This window comes from Neofelis nebulosa, chromosome 9, assembly GCF_028018385.1.
Source record: "Neofelis nebulosa isolate mNeoNeb1 chromosome 9, mNeoNeb1.pri, whole genome shotgun sequence".
Classification (NCBI taxonomy): Eukaryota; Metazoa; Chordata; class Mammalia; order Carnivora; family Felidae; genus Neofelis; species Neofelis nebulosa.
The window spans coordinates 6,039,446-6,059,514 of NC_080790.1; the positions used below are offsets into that span (position 1 = coordinate 6,039,446).

Here is a 20,069-nt window from a genome sequence, read left to right on the forward strand (position 1 = left end):
TGCCCAGAACTCCATTAGCTTCAACCTAATTCTCTCAGGCCCAACTAGGGGTCCAGCCCCAGGGTCAGGTCTCGGGGAACAAATACAGAGAGTTGCTGTCCGGGAGGCCCTGAGATCCTAGTGCACAGGTGGCAGAGGGCCCCGCCGGCCGGCCGTATGCCGAGGTGGGGTCCTGGCTGAGCCCACTTGCCCGGCCCTCCTCCCTTCCCACCCCAGCACCGCCGGTCTTCGCTGTTTCCGAGGTGTCCCCCCCATCAGCCCATCTCCCATCCGCTGTGCCCAGCTTTGGGGCAGACCCAGGCCTGGGAGGCGAGCTGGGGGACTTCTGTCCCCAGAAGTTCCCCCCCCCACACCTGTCCCCATCCTTGACAAGCACACTAACAGGCCAGTGGGGGTGTGTCCTGAAGGATGGTCTCCAGAGGGAAAGCTTGGGAGAGACCGGAGGGGCAGGAATTGGCAGCCACTTGAGGCGGGGGCTGGGGGCAAGGGGAAGAAGACAGCAAACCGTGCCAGGTCTCCGGCCTGGGACACGGGATGCAGGGATGCCACCGAGAAAGATGCGGGAGGCTCAGGCTGGAGGAGACATGTATGGAAGACATAAGCTGTTAGCATGATAATCAGAAACGAGTCAGATGCGAAGCACCCGTAAGTCCACATTTGGAAGGAAACAGTTCTTTCCTGAATGAGCCTCAGGGCACCCTTCCCCGTAAGTGTACTTTCGTGCCCCAGGGCATTGGCACTGCAGAAGGCTTCTGGAGTATAAGGTGTATTTGGGGAGGGAAGAAAAGGTTAATTTTTTGTTTCTTTAGCACTGACAGGGAAGAGCACTCTCTCGACCTGACGGGAAAAATACACAAGAGGAAGAAGGAAATGTTTCCGTGGCCTTGAGTGCCGCACAGAAAACCCCCTGAAGCTTGTTTCTCTCTTGACACTGACTCTGCGGTCAACCCTACAATGGGGCATCTTTATCGCCTGAAAATTAAAGTCGTTATTTAAACACCTTCCCGGGGCGTGCTGATATATCTTCCAGGGCAGGAATTCCGGGCGGAGGGGGTGCCAAGCCAGACCTGGGTTCCAGCTGCGTGATTCACGTGAGCACGACTTTGCTTTCCTCCTATGTGACACTGTGATAAAAGTCCCTGTCTTGCAGGGGCCTCGTAACAGCCAGCTTAGCCTGGCCTTGCCATGGGGAGGTGCTGTTCCAGGAGCTTTACGCATATTAACTCATTCCTCACACACGCAACAGCCTCAGAGGTGACGTTATACCAGAGTCCCCACTTCACAGAGCCCATGACCTTCTGAGGAAGAAGGAATCTGTCTAAAGTATACCTTCCTCTGGGGGTGCCTGGGTGGCTCAGTCGGTTAAGCGTCCGACTTCAGCTCAGATCATGATCTTATGGCTCGTGAGTTCGAGCCCCACGTCAGGCTCTGTGCAGACAGCTCAGAGCCCGGAGCCTGCTCCGGATTCTGTGTTTCCCTCTCTCTCTGCCCCTTCCCTGCTTTCTCTCTCTCTCTCTCTCTCTCTCTCTCTCTCTCTCTCTCAGAAGTAATAAAAACACTTTTAAAAAAAGATTAAAAGAATACCTGCTTCTCTGCTTATCCTGCACCCAGTGAGTTCAAATCCTGGAATCCCAGATGGCCACTGCTCACCTCAGAAAGCACAGCCCTGTCGGCCTCTGGCCCTTTGCTGCTCCAAGAAATCCTTATTATTTAAATCACAGCTTCTTCAGGACACCTGGGTGGCTCAGTCGGTTAAACGTCCACCTCTTGATTTTGGCTCAGGTCATGATCTCCGGGTTTGTGAGTTCGAGCCTTACGTCGGGCTCCCAGCTGACAGCGCAGAGCCTGCTTGGGATCCTCTCTCTCCCTCTTAAGACAAACAAATAAGCTTAAAAAGAAAACAAAAAGAACATTTTAAATCACAGTTTCTTCACTGTTAGTCAACTTATCCTGGCTTCAGTTTGACTTTCCTTCTAGATTAGAAACCCCGTGAAGGCAGGGCTGTGTCGCCCCCTCCCTGCGATGTCCGCAACAGATAGCCTGTATTCCATGTCCCACAAACATTGGTCGGTTTGTAAAAATTTGTGTGAAAATGCCGGAGAGCCCAGGATGAAGGGCTAGTACTGAGTAACTGGACTTTCTCTGCAAGAAATTCACATTCGTGAAGCAAAGAGGACCCCCCTTTAAATAGGCTGAACCTTCTAAACGTGGTGACAAAAATAGTGAAAATGAGAAATCAAGGTATACATTGCCAATGTCTTCCTGTGCTTTGGCTCCAGCCGCTAAGCCAGGCCGAAGCTGTGCGCCCTTCTTGTTCCCGGGTAACTCGTTCCAGGCTGGGGCCCCAGGACCCTCTCCTGGAAAGGTGACCGACTACAATGAGCAGGGTCATTCGCGGAAGCTCTCCATGGGGGCCATCTTCCAGAACCAGAAATAGGACGGCTCCCTTCCCCTCTGCAGGCCACAGGCTTCCCTGTGGGTTTCTGGCTCGTCAGTTAGGTTTGGGGGAAGTCGTGAGGTCAGCAGGCGGGAAGGAAGAAGTAGAAGGCAGAAGGGAAGTTGAGGTAGGGAGGTGCGGACGGCTGTCTCCTGCCCTTCCCGGTCGAATCCACGCTTTACCCTCACCGTGTGAGTGTCCTGACGCAGAGGACCTCACCTGCGGGTTTACGCTTGTCTGAGGAGGCTTTCGCTCAAATCACATGCCAGTGTCTGGAGGAGGTAATGACCTAATTTCTAAGACGCGAATGGCGGGTGTCTCTACGGCAAAGATCGATGGCACAAGGAGAGAAGCAGTGTGGTCGTTGGATGGGGCACAAAGATGGCAGCGCTATCACGTCACAGCTCAGTCACGGGGCTCAAGGGAGTGACAACCATATGGCCCAATGGAAGCAGGCTGACCCCACCCCCACCCCTGCCCCACCCAGGGGCTTCAGCTGCCCAGAGTTCCTCTGCCGTTTCGCCATTTTGTCTTCTGTGGGGATCACACGAAACGGTCAGCCCAAGGTGATGAGCACACTGCTTAGGGGTCAAAAAAGATCGAGGCCCTGGTCCCCCTCTGTCTCTACTTAGCGTGCGACTTGGGTCAAGTCCCATCACCTTTCTGGGATTTACCTTCCTCCTCTGTTCCCACAACCTCCTTGCATTTGAAGCTCTACAGGGCTCTTTCAGCAAAAAGCCCCTCTATTCCATGATAGAAATCCTGGCATTCCTGGAATCAGAACAGCATTCCCAAAAGACTCACTGTGATAGTCAATTATATGTGTCACCCTGACTGGAGCATGGGGTGCCCCAGATATTTGGCTAAACATCGTTTCTGGGTGCGTCTGCAAGGATGTTTCCAGGTGAAATGAGCATTTGAATTGGTAGGTTCGGGAAAGCAGTCTGCCCTCCCCAGTGTGGGTGGGCATCATCCAATCTCTTCAGGACCCGAGTGGAACAGGAAGGTGGGGGGAGGCAGAACTGGGCCTGACTGGTGGGCTAGGGCACCGATCTCTGCTTCTCAGGCTTTCAGATCTGAACTGGGATCTACACACTCTGCTCCCCTGAAGGCTCAGCCTGAATTACACCGCGGGCTTCCCTGGGTCTCCCGCTTCCAGATGCCAGATCATGGGACTCCATAATTGTTGCATGAACCGATTCCTTTTAGATCTATCATCTATCTATACATACCTGTTGGTTCTGTTTCTCTGGGAAACCCTGACAAATACACCCATCAAGAGACTCATGGTCCAGATGACCCCATGAGGTGGTTTCCACTGTCCTCGTGAGAATGAAGATAACTTCTTGCACACCATTGTGAAGACACTTGAAGAACTCTGCCCTCCAGTGGGCCACGGCTGCCAAGAAGAGGCTTATAAAAACTAGCCCTTCCCTCTTCCCCCTTCCTTCATTATGTCCTTTGTGATTCCGGATTATAATCCTATAGCAGATTCTCCATGATATCCATCCAGAACGCTCCGTATTTGTAACATGATGAGGCTGAATCGACCCAGAAATGGAGCCATGAGCTACTAGCTCACACGCACACCTTGTGAAACAAAAGAACAGTCTTCTCTGACTCGTTTAGAGAAAAAGTAAGACAGTCTGTGATTCCTCTTCCAGGGGCTCAGGAGTCTCTTTTTGTGGGTGGCCCAAACAGTCCAGAGCTCCTGTTCCAGCATCATTGGCTTCTCTTGGAAAAACAATGCCACCCCATCCCGTTGAGAAGTCCGCCCTTTCTCACAGCATCCCATCGGAACTGATTAGCATGATTTTTGTACTAGTTCGTTTAGGGTAAAAAAAAAAAAAAAATTATTCAACAAATGCTCCTGTAAAACTGCGCAGTATAGCAGGAAATTAAACTGCCCTTTGTTCTGGCACAGAGGAGGGCTGAGAGAAAGGAGCCCTGAATTCTAGAAACGCAGTCATCCCGGGCCGCCTCTGAGGCTGGTGTTAGTGCATTCCTTCTCTGCAGAAGTATACAGTATATGAGCAACCACAGGACTTTTATTGTCTGCCTCCCTAATCTGTCCTGCTATAACTTAAAAAAAAAAAAAGAAGTTACAGCCTCTCTATAAAACTATTTGGTTTTAACTAGGCTGTTAAATTTGTTTGCTGAAGTCAGCTCTCAGGCGTCAAGAATTTCAATAGCACAGGGTGTCAAAGATAAATGCTGATGTCAGTGTGTGGTAACCCCAAAAGGGAGATTATACGCTTTGGGAGACAGGGTACCATCCTGCTAGCAATGTTCATTTAGATTTTTTTTTTTTGACACCAAAAGGCATTAAGTCTCTTCATAAATATTAACAAAAGTTTGTCGTGAAGCATAAGTCCCAAAGTGGGGGGGGGGGGGCAGCTGGCAGATTTTTGCTCCCCAGGTGTGGATCGTGTCTTTCTTGTTACTCCTGGGGAGGGAGGATATACTGGTGTCTCGTGGGTGGAGGCCAGGGATGCTTCTAGACATCTTATGGTGTACAGGACAGCCCCCATGACTGGGAATCCTCCTGCCCCGAGTGTCCGCAGTGCCAAGGGTGAAAACCTTGGATGTACCAATTATAAACCGTCCTTCTTGTAGAAAATAAGAGAAATCGTCCTCTGTACTTGAGTGCCTTGAGTGTACCAGTGCTCGGCTGAGATTACCTCCTTTAATTCTGCCTCTGTAAGAAAGAGTCTTTTCTGGTATGACCTGGAAGGCTTATTCTGCAAAATCCTAGCATGATCAAAAAATACCAACCGCTTCAGCCAAAAATGCTCCTCCCTCATCTAATTTAACCCCACAGCAGTCTTCAGCACCACCCACCGTATTCTGACCCTGGAAGCCCTGTCTTATTCTGTCCACCTGCTGCCTGTCCGGTCTCACCGTTTCCGTCTCCTTTGCTGACTTTCCCCAAGCCATTCGCTGGTAGAGCTCCTGAAGGCTCAAGTCCAGATGCCCCTCCTCTCCTGCTGGACCCTTTGTCTGGGAAAGCTCAGTCGCACTCAGATCCAGCCACCTCCCAGCACGGACCCCGCAGAACGCACGACTCAGCCCGAAGCTTTCTGCATTCCAGATCCACCTCGGTGCCTGGCTGTCCTCTCCTTAGGACACCTCAAAGACAACTTAGACAGACACCTGAAACGTGATCTGAATCCATGACCCCCCTCCTAATCCTCGTCCCCTTTGAGCACCCTTTGGCCAGCTCAGGGAATGGCCACCATTTACCTGGCTGTGGGGGCGGAGTCCACAGGTCGTTCTTTACCCTTTGCTCTTTCCAATGGCTGGTAAGCAAACCATCGCCAAACCCTACAGTTGACACGCAGATCCATCCACTTCTTTCCAATCTCCATACCATACTCTTGCCCAAATTCCTTCCGTGTCCAACCTGGACAGCTGCAGTAGATGGCCACTAGCCTTCCTCCATCCACTCAGCTCTCTGACCTACAGCGGAAGGGATCCAGCCAAGTACACATCAAGTCATGATAACTATCCCCGCTCCAACCTGCCCACATACTCACACGCATGCACCTGCATGAACACACTCCACTGGAAGACCTTCACTGGCTTTCTAGCACTCTTAAGGTAAAACACAACTTCTGAACTTGACACATAAGACCCTATACCTTCTGGTTCCTAAGATTCACTCTAAGACCTCCAAACACACTGGCCTTGCAATTCCTCCCACTTGCCTTACTTACTCCCTCTGACCACAGGGCCTTTATCCACGCTGCTCACTGTGCTGAGAACACTCTTACTCACCTTCTCCCTCATCAGCTCTCACCCGTCCTTCAGATCACTGCCCTGCATCTTTGCATGAATAGATGAATGACTTATGCTCTCCATTCGCCCTCTTCAGATATTTGATCCACTTTCGCAGTTTTCAAATTTGAGAACTGCCTCCCTAGGGAGAAACATACCCACTTTTACAATTTTCCTTCCAACGGAGCAGTGATTCACCACCTCTCAGCACTGCACCATTCACTGCGTTCTCTCCCCTCTCCAATCAGCAGCGAAAAGGGCCATCCTGAGCCCTGGCCCCTCTGTAGTCTCCAGCATTTGTCTGGGGGCGAGGAGGCCTCCAGCCTTCAGCCTTTGGCACAGGAACGCCTCTCCTTTGGGATTGGCATGACTCTCACGAAGGCCTTGTGTTGTGCCAGTTTTCGGAGGAGAAACGCTTTTAAAATAAGCCTTAGAGTATCCCTTACGGAAGAATAATTGGCAACCAGTAATTACGCCATACCTGGGGAACACCGAGAGAATCTCGGCGCGGCCAACTCGTTTCCATAAAGGAAAAGTAGAAGATCCTGGAAATACACATGTAGCAAAGAAATGGGATGAAAAGGCAGCATAGCTCTTAAAATAGAGCACTCAGGAAAGCTAATCAAAGACAAGATGCTCGAGAAAATGTAAATTTTGTGGTTTTAGTGGGGAAGATAGTATGTGTCAGTTGCCTGCCTGTAACAGGACAACAGTTCACTGCAAAGTGGTGCGTTAATTTCCCCTCTAAATTTAGATTCATTGCAACGCACAGCTCAACAGCTCAAGGTGCGTGCCAGAGAGGCCTTATTAAATTCTAAGTCGACTTTATTCACTTTGTCCTGCGCTTCACCGTGTGAGCTGTTTCGAGCAGCCCACGATTTTACAGTTACCTGTTCGGTCGGGAATCGGTCTTAAATTACTTGTTCCTGGGAGCCCGACTGGATCGCGTTTAATTGCTCTGAAAAGAAGGCAGGAAGCAATGCTGAGCAGTGTCTGCCCCTGAGCGTTACCAGATGACTCCGTCTGGCGCGGGGCTGGCGGGTCTCAGCTAGAGGTAGAGTCCTTCCTTCACACGAAGGGGACCAGACCCAGGCCACAAGCTCGCGTCTGCCCTCCGCGGCACAGCGACAGGCTTACCCCCGGAGCGCTATTCCTTCATCAGCCGGATGCGATCAGTGCTCCCGCCCAAACATAGCATCTAACACAGCGCCTGTCACAGTCCACCGGCCGTGGCCTTGGGTCACTTCCCCGACTCTAAATGCACCTGGTGTCGGTCTGGATGACAGTTTGCTGAGCCTTCTCCTCTCTGGACCAGGCTGCCCTCTGGCCCCTCTCTCCTCGCGTTCATTCCCCACCAGTCTCATGCCTGTGGCTCTCCTGCGTTGTATCAACTTTGGGGTTTGATGTAGTGGGTGATACCACAGGACCAGAATCGGGCACCTCTACTCCCAGACTGTAAGAGGCAGGAGTTTCCAGAATCACCTTTGTTTCTTGGGGAATTCATTCTCCACCCGTGAGCCTCCCTCCCTCCCTTCTCCAGCTGCAGACCTGGCAGACGGAGCTTGAAGGGGGCGGGGGGCTGCTCTCCTGGGGGCCTGGCTGAAAGAGGGGGTGTCTTTAACCCACGGGGTGCAAAGCTGGAAGGCAGAGTGAAACCGGAAGTCCTGGGCACCAAAAAGCACATATTTAGGCCAGGAAAAAGTGCACTGAAGCCAGAACACCCCGAGGGGCTTGATACAGACTTGGGTTGAAGGGAACCAAGCAGAGATGAGGACGGGAGGGGGGCGGGGGGGGGGCTGCCTGGGAACAAGGGGAGGGAGCTGGTAAATGACAGGCACTCTGGACCCTCCTGAAAGTGAGGCGCCTTGCCTGCCCTTCTAGCAAAGTCCCCAACATGTGCACCTGCACATTTGGGCCCCGAGGATCCTGGAGCATCTGTGCCTTGTCTCTGGGCCCCCACCCTCCCCCCACCGCAGTGGGGACAGGACCCGTTCCCAACCTGGGGCTCCAGACGCAGTGGCCAGTGGCTGCCCACGGGCAAGGATACAGGACCACCTTATAACAGGGCTCCCCTGTGAACCCACTCACAGAGCGCCACCATTCCCGTGGAACAGGATGTGCCAGCCAAGTGCGCTCAGAGGAAGGAGGGTGTTGTCTTTCACATCTACAGTCATCACCGCTTCCAGCGCCAGGGCTCCTGCAGCGGGCTGTCCGTTACTCCAGGGGGCTGGGACAGCATCCGTGAAGCTGGAATGCTCTGTGACCTCTGCGACAGAGGCGACCTCAGTCCCCACCGGGGTGCTGGAGCAGTCCCTGTGACGACTGCAAACGCATCCTGCCCATGGCTTCTGTTTTCACTCATGACTCTCACCAGCTCATTTCAGTAAGTTTTCAGGCACCATTTGGAGAGAGCGTAACTCAGTAGAACAAACCTCTTCCCTCCTGCCCCTTCCACCCAGATTCCTGGTCGTGGGCCAACTGGCGACTGTAAATCAGAGATTCACCCAGTGCCTCTTATCCTACCAGACTGTGTCCCTTCCATCACCTGTCCTGGGGGTACGTGGCCCTGTTGTCCACAGATCCCTTGGTTATCAGCGTTTCCTGACACAGACAGGCTCTCTTTTTGAGTCGGCTGATAAATCTTGGACATCCGCGGAAGACAGACAGACATCCAGGGTCTCTGCTCCAAATCCACTGGTTGGAAACTTGATGTTAGCCTCCTTTTCTAACAGAAACTTTGCTCTGCCCTTTGGCTTAGGTACCATCTACTTGGCATAAATGGAGGGAAATCAATGAACTCTTGACCTTTGGGCATCTGGTGCGAAACAGGGTGCCCTTCCCCAAGACCAACCCTGGCTTGGTCACTTTGGAAACAAACCCAGTTATTCCCCTTACCCCCAGTCTCCAGTGATGGAAAAGATCTGAGTGGGAGGAGTACTCAAGAGGGAAAATGATCATCTCCCCAATGGCTCAAAAAGAAATGGTCCAGGCATTTAAGAATCTTGTCAACGAAGCAACACCGAAGCGTAAGGGTGTCCAAGTGCTGGAGAGCCACTTTGCGGTGTGCCTGGGCTCCCTTAAATTACGACTACAGTTTGACCAATGACGTCTGAAACCAAGCCTAAGAGAGGCGGTAGCAGGAGATCCTGTCTCGAAGCGAGTTCCCACAATAGAAACCCACCGGCATTCGTTCCAGGCATTGTCCCACCCACTTCTATTCTCGCGTCTGTGTGTGGTTGGCTCCTTTCCTCTTAACTTCCCCCACTTCCTTGTCCTTTCTGAGCATTCCCGGCTTTCGCTTTCAATCCTAACCCTCCTGTCTTCTCGGTGACGAGTGGCACCGTCGGGCCAGGCAGCAAACGCAGGTGAGTTGCCTTTTCCTCTTGGGGATCCCAAAAACAGTGTCTTTGAGCGGACTTTTTGAACCTGTGTCTGAGCCAAAATCTCCTCTAGGAATGGCCTCAGTATCTGAAGCTGTCCTGTGAGGCTGGTGGCCCGCCGTCCTTTCGGGCTGTGAGCCGCGGCCCCGCCGTGACAAGAGGGTCTCTGGACGGTCCCGAGCTTGCAGTTCCCTTGCAGTTCACTCCCCTCGCACAGCCCTGACACACCAGTCAGCCCCCTCCCTGCCCCCGGCCCGAGCTCATGTCCATTCGGGCTGGAGGCTCCAAGCTGCCCATCTGGCCACACTCCGGGGCATCCTATGGCCAGCTTCGTGCTTCCACTCATCACTGCCGTGCGACTCACGTGTCCTCGTACTCCCAGCTCCTCCTGACGTCACGATCTCTCCCACAGCAGCCAGCAGCTTGTTCCCACGAAGTGACCTCTCCCGTCCTCGCTTTCCCGGATCCAGCGACGCACTGAAAGCACTTCTGGGGCCTCGAGATGGGAGCTTTTTCATGAGGTCCACTCCTTCCAGCTCCCAACATAAGCAAAGTGACCTTCCCAACCCCTACTTGAACCATCCAAAGAAAGTCCGATCTGATTTACCTGGTTATGTTAAATACAGATCCCAGCGACGGTACCAATTCAGGTGACTGGAAAAGGTAACATCGAGTCAAAGTTCAACAGGTGTCACCCTAAAAATCAAGAAGGACTTAAGGAGAGGTCACTCTCCCTCTCCACACCTACCACCCACATGCGTGGGACAGCAAAGCCAATGAGGGCCTCTTGTTCTGTCCTCACAGTGAGGTTATCTTCACTCAAGCCGCATCTATCAGTTAATGTGAATATTTGAGAAGGTTTTATTGCGTGTGAACTCAATTGCCCATTAATCCCAGGACGGGCTCTAAGAGGTCAGCATGATCCCTCCCTGCAAGATGGCACTATTAAAGAAAGCCACCTAAAACAAATCTGCGGCATATAAATTAATTTAAAATTGAGCAGGGTAGTTTTACATTTGGAAGATAATAAGATTACCTAGAAGGAACTGAGAGAGAAAACCAATGTGAAGCCCGAGTGAAAAAAGCTTTAAAAAAAACATACAACCGTGAGAGAGCTGAGTCATCTCTGAGACAATCTCAAGGCCCCAGGGAAAGTTCCAGCATGATTGTAAGAGGGAGGTCATACAATTCTCTTCTATGAGCCAATCAATTGCATTGAGCCCGGTGGCGATGGTCACCACTGGGCTGGTTCAAAACACCGTCACGTGGAATAAAGGCCCTGTCTTTCTTTGATTCTGACCGTGTGTTTTCGCACCGATGTATTAAGCCGACCAGAAATCCCAGAAGACAGAGGAGACGTGCTGGGTGGCTTTTGACTTGGATTGTAGCGGTGAGGCTTCACTACGTGTACTACAAAGGCACAGGAGTTTCATATTCAGATCGTCTTTCTGTTCTGAACACCCAAACATCAGTGTCTTTGGCCCCGAGAGTAAAATCTATGGTGAAGACGATGGGAAAGTAGCCAAAAAGACTATTTCGCCACGATGCCCCGTGAAAGGCAGAAAGCCCACCGGCTCACCGAATGCTGAAGGTTCCTCTCACCCGAGATCTCCCAGATCTCTCCAATGAGCGTCCTCAAGTGTTGGGAACAATGATAGAAAGCACAATTTAAATACGTGACTTAGGGATTTTTTTTTTTTTTAAATGCATCTGAGGTTCTTTTTGAGGGTTCTGAAATTTCCAAAGCAGCTGCACTCCTCGGTCCTGCTGGCATCGGGGGAAACATTGTCAAATCCGTATATGGAGCTAAAAATGCCTGTGTGAAAACATCTTTTTTCCTATTGTTGAGTGAAAATTCCATGAGCAAAAAATTCTTGCACTGTGTCCAGTAGAAATATGTATTTTCACTGAAAACATTACCCCAATGAGCTTGCTTGAGATGTTTACGTTGGAAATAAGTAAGCGAAACACACGCCTGCTCTCTCCTTGCCTGTCGCCCCTCTGTCTTATCCTTCACTCTTTATTAAGAGACGGGGAGTAACCTGGCAGAAAATCAGCAGTGACAAATGCATCTGCTCTCTTCTCGGTCACAGGGAGCCTCTTCGATGTTATCCTACATCTGCAACACAGCCGTCTTCTCCCCCACGGTGCCTCTCTCTTTAAGGAACAGCTTAGAAGGTTCTGACTTGTAACTGTGGCAAAGGCTCTTGGCACCCGCTGTTTGCAGACGCTGGCCCAACTGGCTGAAGTGAGTCTTTGCTCATTTACCAGCCAGTTCGGGCCTCAGCTGCGGTTTTCAGCTTTGATCAGAGCTGAAGCCCATATCACTGTAGCATCATATGTGAGCCTGGGCCTGGGAAGACCCAGAAAAGCACAGAAGGGGCATGGAGCAAGGCTGGGCCACCTGCTCCCCCATTAGGATGGGAGGAAAGGGTACAGCTGACTGCCCCGGGGAGAACCCGGTGTGTGTGTTGGGGACGGGGGCGGGGGGGGGGGGATGAACCAGGGATGACTGGAGAGGGGCTTCGAGGGGGACTAGCATCCCACCCACGTTGCTGCCACTTACGTGCCTGCACGAGTTACAGGTACCGGGCTTGGCAGTTAGAGAAGAGTAAGAACCCAGCCGTCCAGGACGTGGAGTCTGGGGAGGACCCAGGCACACAGAACAGCTAATCCTAACATGTCAGGCTGATGGAGTCAATTCTAACATGTCAGGCTGACGCGGAAGCAATAGAAAACCCAGGGAACATGCAGGGAAGGAACAGAGAAGCAACAGGATAGCCCACAAGGATAGCTCAGTTGCAAAATCACCTATAAAGGGGAAAGTTGGGGGAAAAAAGCTTCCAGGACCTTTTCTCCCTTCATTCAAATCCAATCACTGAGCACCTAATGATACTAACATTACATGCCTGCTACAGGCAGGGCACACAAATAAATAAGGAAGAGTTTCTGCCCTCCCCACCCGCGCACCCCCCGCCCAGGACATCAAGACCGAAACACGAGTGGAAAGAAGTGAGTTATTTGATTGTGCAAAGCAACAGGGGACTGTAGAGACGAGAGGGACCCCGTGTGACCGGAAGAGTCTATAGAGCTTCTCAGAGAGGTCGCCATTTATCATGAGCCTCCAGGGTGAGTAGGATTTCAACCTACCAAGATGGGAGGTTGGTTTGGGCTTGAAGAAAGCCAGGCACAGAGCTCTCTTCCCTTCCTGGAGGTTTGAAGCAGGAGGTCTCACAGGCTGTGGGCCGTGCACCTTGCGTTCACATCCTGTGCCCTCTTAAGACAGGGTGATCTTGAGACATGGTCTCCCTGCCCTGCAAGGAGGGCAGGGCATCAACATTCAGCAGTTATGGGTCAGCGGTCAGACCGGGAACCTGGGGGGCGGGGGTTCCCAGGTGAAAGAGAGCTGGACTGCCCCCTGACTTGTACTTGTTCCTCCCTGCCCCGGCCCTCATCAGGGTACTGCCCTGCCCTCTTCGTGCCCCAAACTCCACCTGGCCCCAACTCGCCCTCCATGCTGTGCAGCCTCAGGCAAGCTACTTAACTGCTTTCTGCCTCCGAGGGCGCCTCTGTAAACTGGGGACGACTGACAGCAGTCTCTCATAGGGTCCTACTGAGGCTGAAAGGGTGTAGTGTTTCGTGGGGCACTTAGCACACACGTAGTCACTGTTCACAGACGTAGTCACTGTGGGTTGCTGTGCCCCTCCCGAGTGATCTCATCCACACCACGATTTCCTCATCATTTGCAGGCTGAGAGCCCCCAGCCGGTTCCCAAAGGGCTGGCGCTCTCCAGGCCACCAGCCGGCCAACCCGCGAGTCTGGGGCACATCGCCCCCACTCCTGCAATGCCGGCCGCTACCCCGGACTCGTCAGACCCGCTGAAAACAGAACTCAGTATCTTTGCCAACCTTTCCTCTTTTGCCCCTGATCTGGGTAATGATATCACCATCTGGCAATTACCCCAAAGAGAACTCAGATGCTCATCTGAGACTTGCCTTTCATCGTCCAGCCAGTAAATAGACCGGATTTACTCAAAACCTAAACTCCTTTCCACCCCAACTGCCACTGGCTTCTCATTTCTCCTCTGTCCATCCCCTCTGCCTCCAGGCTGCATCCCCCCCAGCACATCTCCCACCCCACAGTCAACACACATGTCAAATCATGTCATCTCGTGGTTAGGGCCTCCCACACGTCTCCACGGCTCTCTGGATAATGCCTATACTCCTGCCGGTGCACAAGGCTCTTCATCGTCTCATCTGCCTGTCTGGCCCCGTCTTCATAATGGCCAGCTTCGCATTTAGCACCGAGCAGGCTCTCAGTAAATAACTGTGGAATAGGGGTGCCTGAGTGGCTCAGTCGGTTAAGCGTCCGACTTTGGCTCAGGTCATGATCTCATGGTGCATGAGTTCGAGCCCCATGTCGTCAGGCTCTGTGCTGACATCTCTGAGCCTGGAGCCTACTTGGGATCCTGTGTCTCCCTCTGTCTCTGCCCCTCCCCTGCTTGTGCTCTCTCTCTCTCTCTCTCTCTCAAAAATAAATAAACATTAAAAAAATTTTTAAATAACTGTGGAATGAATGAAACAATGAATGAATGAATGAATGAATGAATGAATGAATTTTCCATAGGCTCCATAAGAACCTTTCCTCTGGCCCTTCTGAACTCTTTCCAGTTCTCTAGACACATCATTCCAGAAGACAGGCCTTTTGCTTGCCTTCGTAAATTGTCCAGCTGGCTCCCTACTTAATTTTCAGCTTCCCAGGCCCTCCTCAGGCCAAGATGGGTGCCCCTCTGGGCCTTCATAATACCCCAGGTCCGTCTCCCCTTGCAGGGACTATTCCCCAAGAGCAGTTCATTGCTGGTTATCCTACTAATCTCGGAGTCCAGAATCATTCACAATTATCTAGAAGTCTCTGGAATAATGCCTAGGCACCGCCTGGTCTGAAGTAGGCATTCCATTAATGATTTATGAACCCAAAAATGAATGGATCAAATGCCAATTGTATAGTATAAACAATAGCAGCGAAGGGAGAAATCAATGCAGCATCTTTTTTTTGTTTGTTTTTCCTTTTGGCTTTATTTCTGTGGGACCTTCCATGCCACATTCTGTCCCACAAGAATAGAATGGACCATGGTTTCCCTCCGTTTTCTGCCAGACCTACTTCTTGCTGCTACATTGACAGACTCTTGGAAGACCTACCTTTCCCTCAAATTTCTCATGCTGATTAAGAACTATAATTGCCACAGTTTAGCGCAGAGAAAGCCAACCAACATTCGCTAGTGGACTTCAGACGCTGACAGTTGAAATGGCCAGGAAAAGTTCATCAAGCATGGGGTAATAAAAAGCACAGGGGAAAATCGAGACAGAACGACTCCCTCGGGCGTTGCAAGAGCAGGCCTTTGTGAGGAAACATTCCTCAAGGATCTGGGGAAATTACATTATAAAATGCAGCAGACAGCCAGACAGAAAAACAAGCTCCATTATAACATCACGGGGGCACAGACATTTCTCCTGGCTGCAAACTCACCTCAGGGCCTCTAGTCAGGCAGGCTGCCCGGATGCACCCCGATGCCCAAGCGTTTCCCACCACCCCCCATTAAACTCTAAAGATCATTTTTATTCTCGCTGCATCGACCTCGGAGGGTGTGAGGAATCAGGCAAGTACACTTCTCTATTCTCAGTTTGCAACTGAAAACTGGTCAAGAAACACCAGGCACATTTTGACACTTCGGGTTTTTTTTAAGGAGCCAGGGGTCAAACAATTTGGTCACCAAACTATGAATGACTTGGAAATAAATGGGATTGTTTTCCCACACAAGGTCAGCTGTAAAGATGCAACTTTGAAAATGCAAATAGCGGGGCGCCTGGGTGGCTCAGTTGGTTAAGCTTCCAACTTCGGCTAAGGTCTTGATCTCACGGTTCGTGGGTTCGAGCCCCACGTCGGGCTCTGTGCTGACAGCTCAGAGCCTGGTGCCTGCTTCAGATTCTGTGTCTCCCTCTCTCTCTGCCCCTCCCCCGCTCACATTCTGTCTCTTTCTCCCTCTCGCAAAAATAAACAAACATTAAACGAAAATGCAAAGTAAATGCAATATGCAAATACAAGGAAAGACTGTTCCAAAAACTCTGTGCTCTGAGCAGATCGCTCGCATAACATAGTGTCCAAAGTAGGCCATTTTGGGGAGCAAACAGAGAAATTATTACTAATTTCACCTGGCCATCTGGGTCTTAACCAGTACTGGCCAGGCAAACGAGTAAGCACGGTTACCACTCTGAGCGGTGTGCCCTGTGAATTAAATCCTTGGTGAAGAGGACAAAGTGTACCAAGGTTATAAAGGCCAAAACCGACTTTCTTTTTAAAGACGCTCTCCCCAGACTTGGTGCTTTGCCCGTTTTCCCCAATGCCGTTTCGACCTAAATTGCATGGGCATTTCTTATCAGCAAAAGCAGGCAATAAAATCCGGGCAGGACTGGAGGAGAAATGGGCCAGTGCTCTTGTGAAATCCTTTCAACACACCAGCATGCCTCTACAAACAGGAAAACATGTAGCAAGAGGTGTGCAAGCGAGTTAGAGATGGGACCAGATGATTCAAAGGTAGGCGACCGTCATCTGGCAGGCATCCGCGTGTCTCCCCTTGAAAAATAAGCCCATAAAAGTGAAGCTTCGCCTCACGTGTCTAAGTGTCTCTGCATGGCAAAAATAATTTGTATTTGAATCAGGTGATGTTGAAAAAGAGGTGAGAAACGGATACAGAACATGTGGCAGCTTCAAAGCTTCCCTCAGAACCTCAGAGCTGGCCAGTCCCCCGGCGCTGCTCTTGTCTGCTACGTCAAGGACAAGTAGTTTGAGATGGGCTTTCTTCAAGCCCGGCCTCTCCCCCAAAAAAGAAAGCACCCTAAAAAGTCTGAAGTCAGGGACACCATGATTTTAAAAACCCACAAAATCAACAGGGCTATCTTGCAACAGCTTCTTCTCGAATTTTTACTCCTGGATCTCTCAACAAAAAAAGAAGAAAGGAGGGGAGACCAGGGGGCTCATCGGTTAAGCGTCCAACTTCAGCTCAGGTCACGATTTCATGGTTCGTGGGTGCGAGTGTTGTATCAGACCCTCTGCTGTTAGTGCAGAGCTCACTTTGGCTCTTCTCTCTCTCTCTCTCTCTCTCTCTCTCTCTCTCTTTCTCTCTCTCTGCCCCTCACCCGCTCGCACATTCTCTCTCCCTCTCAAAAATAAATAAACATTAAAAAAAAAAAAAGAATATGAAAAAGAAAAAAAAATACACCTGAGTCCCCTAGACCCATGGTCAAATGCAAACCAAAAGGAGGGAAGTGCTTCCCAGCACCTCACACCTCCACCTTGGTGTGGTCACCTCTTGATGACGCTCCTGGTGTTGGAGTATCCTGTGGGTTAATGAGGAGCGCCTCGTCAAGAGGTACACAGTAGAGGAAGAGGAAGTGTTTCTCTCCCCAGCGGCACGGCCATGGCCAAGCTGTAAGCCCGCACGCCCACTTTAAGGCAGCCTGCGTAGTGCACGCGGAATGCTCTGGGCTCCGGGCTCTCCCTCTGGGCTCAGCAGATCTACTGACCTTGAGACAAGGCTAGCATTCCAGGACTCTTCGGATGGAGACAACGTGCGAAAAGCAGGCAGCTGGGAGAGCGGTCACTGCGGAAGCACACCTACTGTCAATACACCTGTTCTGTGTGGGTCAATGTGATGGAACTGGAACTTCCCTGAATTCTGTTTTCTGTGGGCTGTCCCCCCAAAATCCATTCATCCTCCAAAACACGGCCTCCACCTCTTCCCCTTCCCCAAGCATATTTCACACGTTGGCAAAGTAAAACCTATTAATGTGAAGTAAAGTAAAATTTCACTAACTCAGAATCCACTGGATTGAAATCATTGGTACTAGGGCAGAAGCCTAACTTTGCACAGCTACCTTGTGTCCCTTCACACCGCAATTTAAATTTATAAACAGTATGGTGGGGGCGGGGGGGGAGTCAAACACATCAGAGAATCCATTGTTTCACTCGCAAATAACTGTCACAGGAAGTAAGTCACTGTCAAATATTTAGTATCGTAGCTCCCTAAAGACTCTTAAAGGGCAACATTTCTATCTTTCTTGTATTGCTGCAACTCGTTCCAACAGCCTAAAACTCCGGTTGATCCCTGAATTATCACAAATGAGTGCCACCCCATTCAGTCTGAAATGAAGAGGGTCTTATGGTTCAAGGACAACTGGATTTTGCAGTGTTAGGTAGTCATCTCCAGGAAGGTGGTGGTGTGGATGGAGCCACTTTTTATTTCTGAAAATGAAGATCCACACATTTGTGGTTTCTCAGCTACTGAGCGCTTTCTTTGTGTCCAATGCCCTGCTCTGTGTCCCGCAGGAGCCACACAGATGTAACTGGGGAAGGAAGAAACTTATGAAAATAATCCGATCCCAGATTCTATGGTACTGAGTCCACACAAACTAGAAAATCTCAGAAAGGCAAGAGACTCGGTAGACTACTCCCCTGAGTCAGGAGGCTGCTTCAAACCCCCAGGACACTGCACAATCAGGGAGGCCTCACTTACACCTCCCTTTACTGTCTTCCTGAGCCTTCTGCAACATGCAACTTAAAGTCACCTCCATAGGGTTCCCTTTGGGGTCCTGGCCCTCTTGCTCCAGTTATAGCATCAGCCTTCCTGCCACGGGCCTGCACACTGGACATGCTTCTGCTGGTCAGGCCTCACAACCCTGTGTGTCTGGCTACCCTCTCCACACCTAGCCATGGACCAAGCCTGTGCCTCTGGGAGTTCTCAGCATCTTGCCCTGAAACAGGCACAAATCAAATAGTGCTCAATAGTGCTTCCTTAAATGGATAGACGGACGGATGGATGGATAGGTGGATGGATGGATAGGTGGATGGATGGATGGATGGATGGATGGTGGATGGATGGATGGTGGATGGTTGGATGGACGGACGGACGGATGGATGGATAGGTGGATGGATGGATAGGTGGATGGATGGATGGATGGATGGTGGATGGATGGATGGTGGATGGTTGGATGGACGGACGGACGGATGGATGGATAGGTGGATGGATGGATAGGTGGATGGATGGATGGATGGATGGATGGTGGATGGATGGACGGGTGGATGGATGCATGGATGGATGAATGGATGGATGGATGGTGGATGGATGGATGGTGGATGGTTGGATGGACGGATGGTGGACGGATGGATGGATGGATAGATGGATGGATGGATGGATGGTGGATGGATGGACGGGTGGATGGATGGATGGATGGTGGATGGATGGATGGGTGGATGGATGCATGGATGGATGAATGGATGGATGGATGGTAGATGGATGGATGGATGGTGGATGGACAGATGAGTGAATGCACTGTTTCCCTGTGTTCTACCTTTTTGTGGAATCTTTCTGGCTTTCAGAAATTAAGTGGCCAATCAGGGTTGCCACATTTTTACCCCACAGCCTGCCTGCATCAGAGTTCTGTAGCTCTCTGTGGGACGTAAACATCATTTTTAAATGTCAGCTTTACCAGATGGTTGCAAAAGTGTGCTCACTCCCCCAGAGTGGAAAGGCCCCCACATGAGTGGACAAGCAGGCCTCTGCTTTTTGAGACCCACGTCTGCAATGTCTCGGTGGTCTTTACATCGTGCGGGACTGTGTGCCCTGCAGCCCACTGGCCTCTTCCAATGGCCACCTCGTCTTCAAGCATCTGGGATCACCACCATGGCAACAATATTTCTTACTTGATATTCCTGTTCACAGCAATAGTTTATCTTCTGGAAAGAGGAAATCCAATGTTGTCAATAACTCCAGCAGCAGAACAGAGTACTGATGTTCTCAAGGTGGGCTTATGTCAAGACCCTCTAAAATATGGCATGAATTACTCAGCCCATGAATGCAAACAATGCGTGACTACATAAGGAAAGGATTTCTAACAGCCTTTCTTCCATATATATTTTAGTGTTTTCACTTATCTGAACCAAGCAGTCAGCTGGACTTAATAGCTCTCTGACTTTAGTTTTTCTGTTATCCTCCCTGATACATCTGTTGCCAACAAACCTGTATCCCAGCTCCAAAATCTTATTTTAATTGAAAACTAATCAGTCCTTAACCTCTCATAACTTCATGTGGTTGATCCATTTGTTTCCAAAGTTTGAACCACTCCTTAACCTTAACCAGGTTCTAACTTTCGGTGTCAGATTAAACTTGATTTTGACTTGTGCTTCAATTTAAAAAAAAAAAAAAGTCTTCTAAAACCACTCACTCTGCCAACACATGGCGATGCTTAACAACTGGCCTGGGAAATTCAGAGTCCCCTGTGTGGTGCCACCAGGGAGATGTGATTGCCTGCGCCCTCCCCTCTCCCACACTTCCCTTTGGCCCTGTGCAGGCAAGACACCCCGAAGTTGGCCTCTCGCCCCCAGAAGGACAGAGACTCCAACAGCACCCAACTTCCATGATC

The 20,069-nt window shown here is 50.8% G+C and overlaps 1 long non-coding RNA gene across 2 annotated transcripts in view; it reads right to left on the bottom strand.

Moving 5' to 3' along the window:
• The window catches only part of LOC131484318 (uncharacterized), a 76,228-nt gene that overhangs the window by 3,911 nt on the left and 52,248 nt on the right, over window positions 1-20,069 (bottom strand). Inside the window, exons 1-2 of one of the 2 annotated variants that reach the window (XR_009248162.1) lie at window positions 12,745-13,454; window positions 1,651-1,888 (exon numbers count right to left, since the gene is read on the bottom strand). This is a non-coding gene — a long non-coding RNA (uncharacterized LOC131484318). Of the gene's footprint in view, window positions 1-1,650; window positions 1,889-12,744; window positions 13,455-20,069 lie in introns of those variants that run through there. The other variant, XR_009248163.1, reaches the window with a different exon arrangement.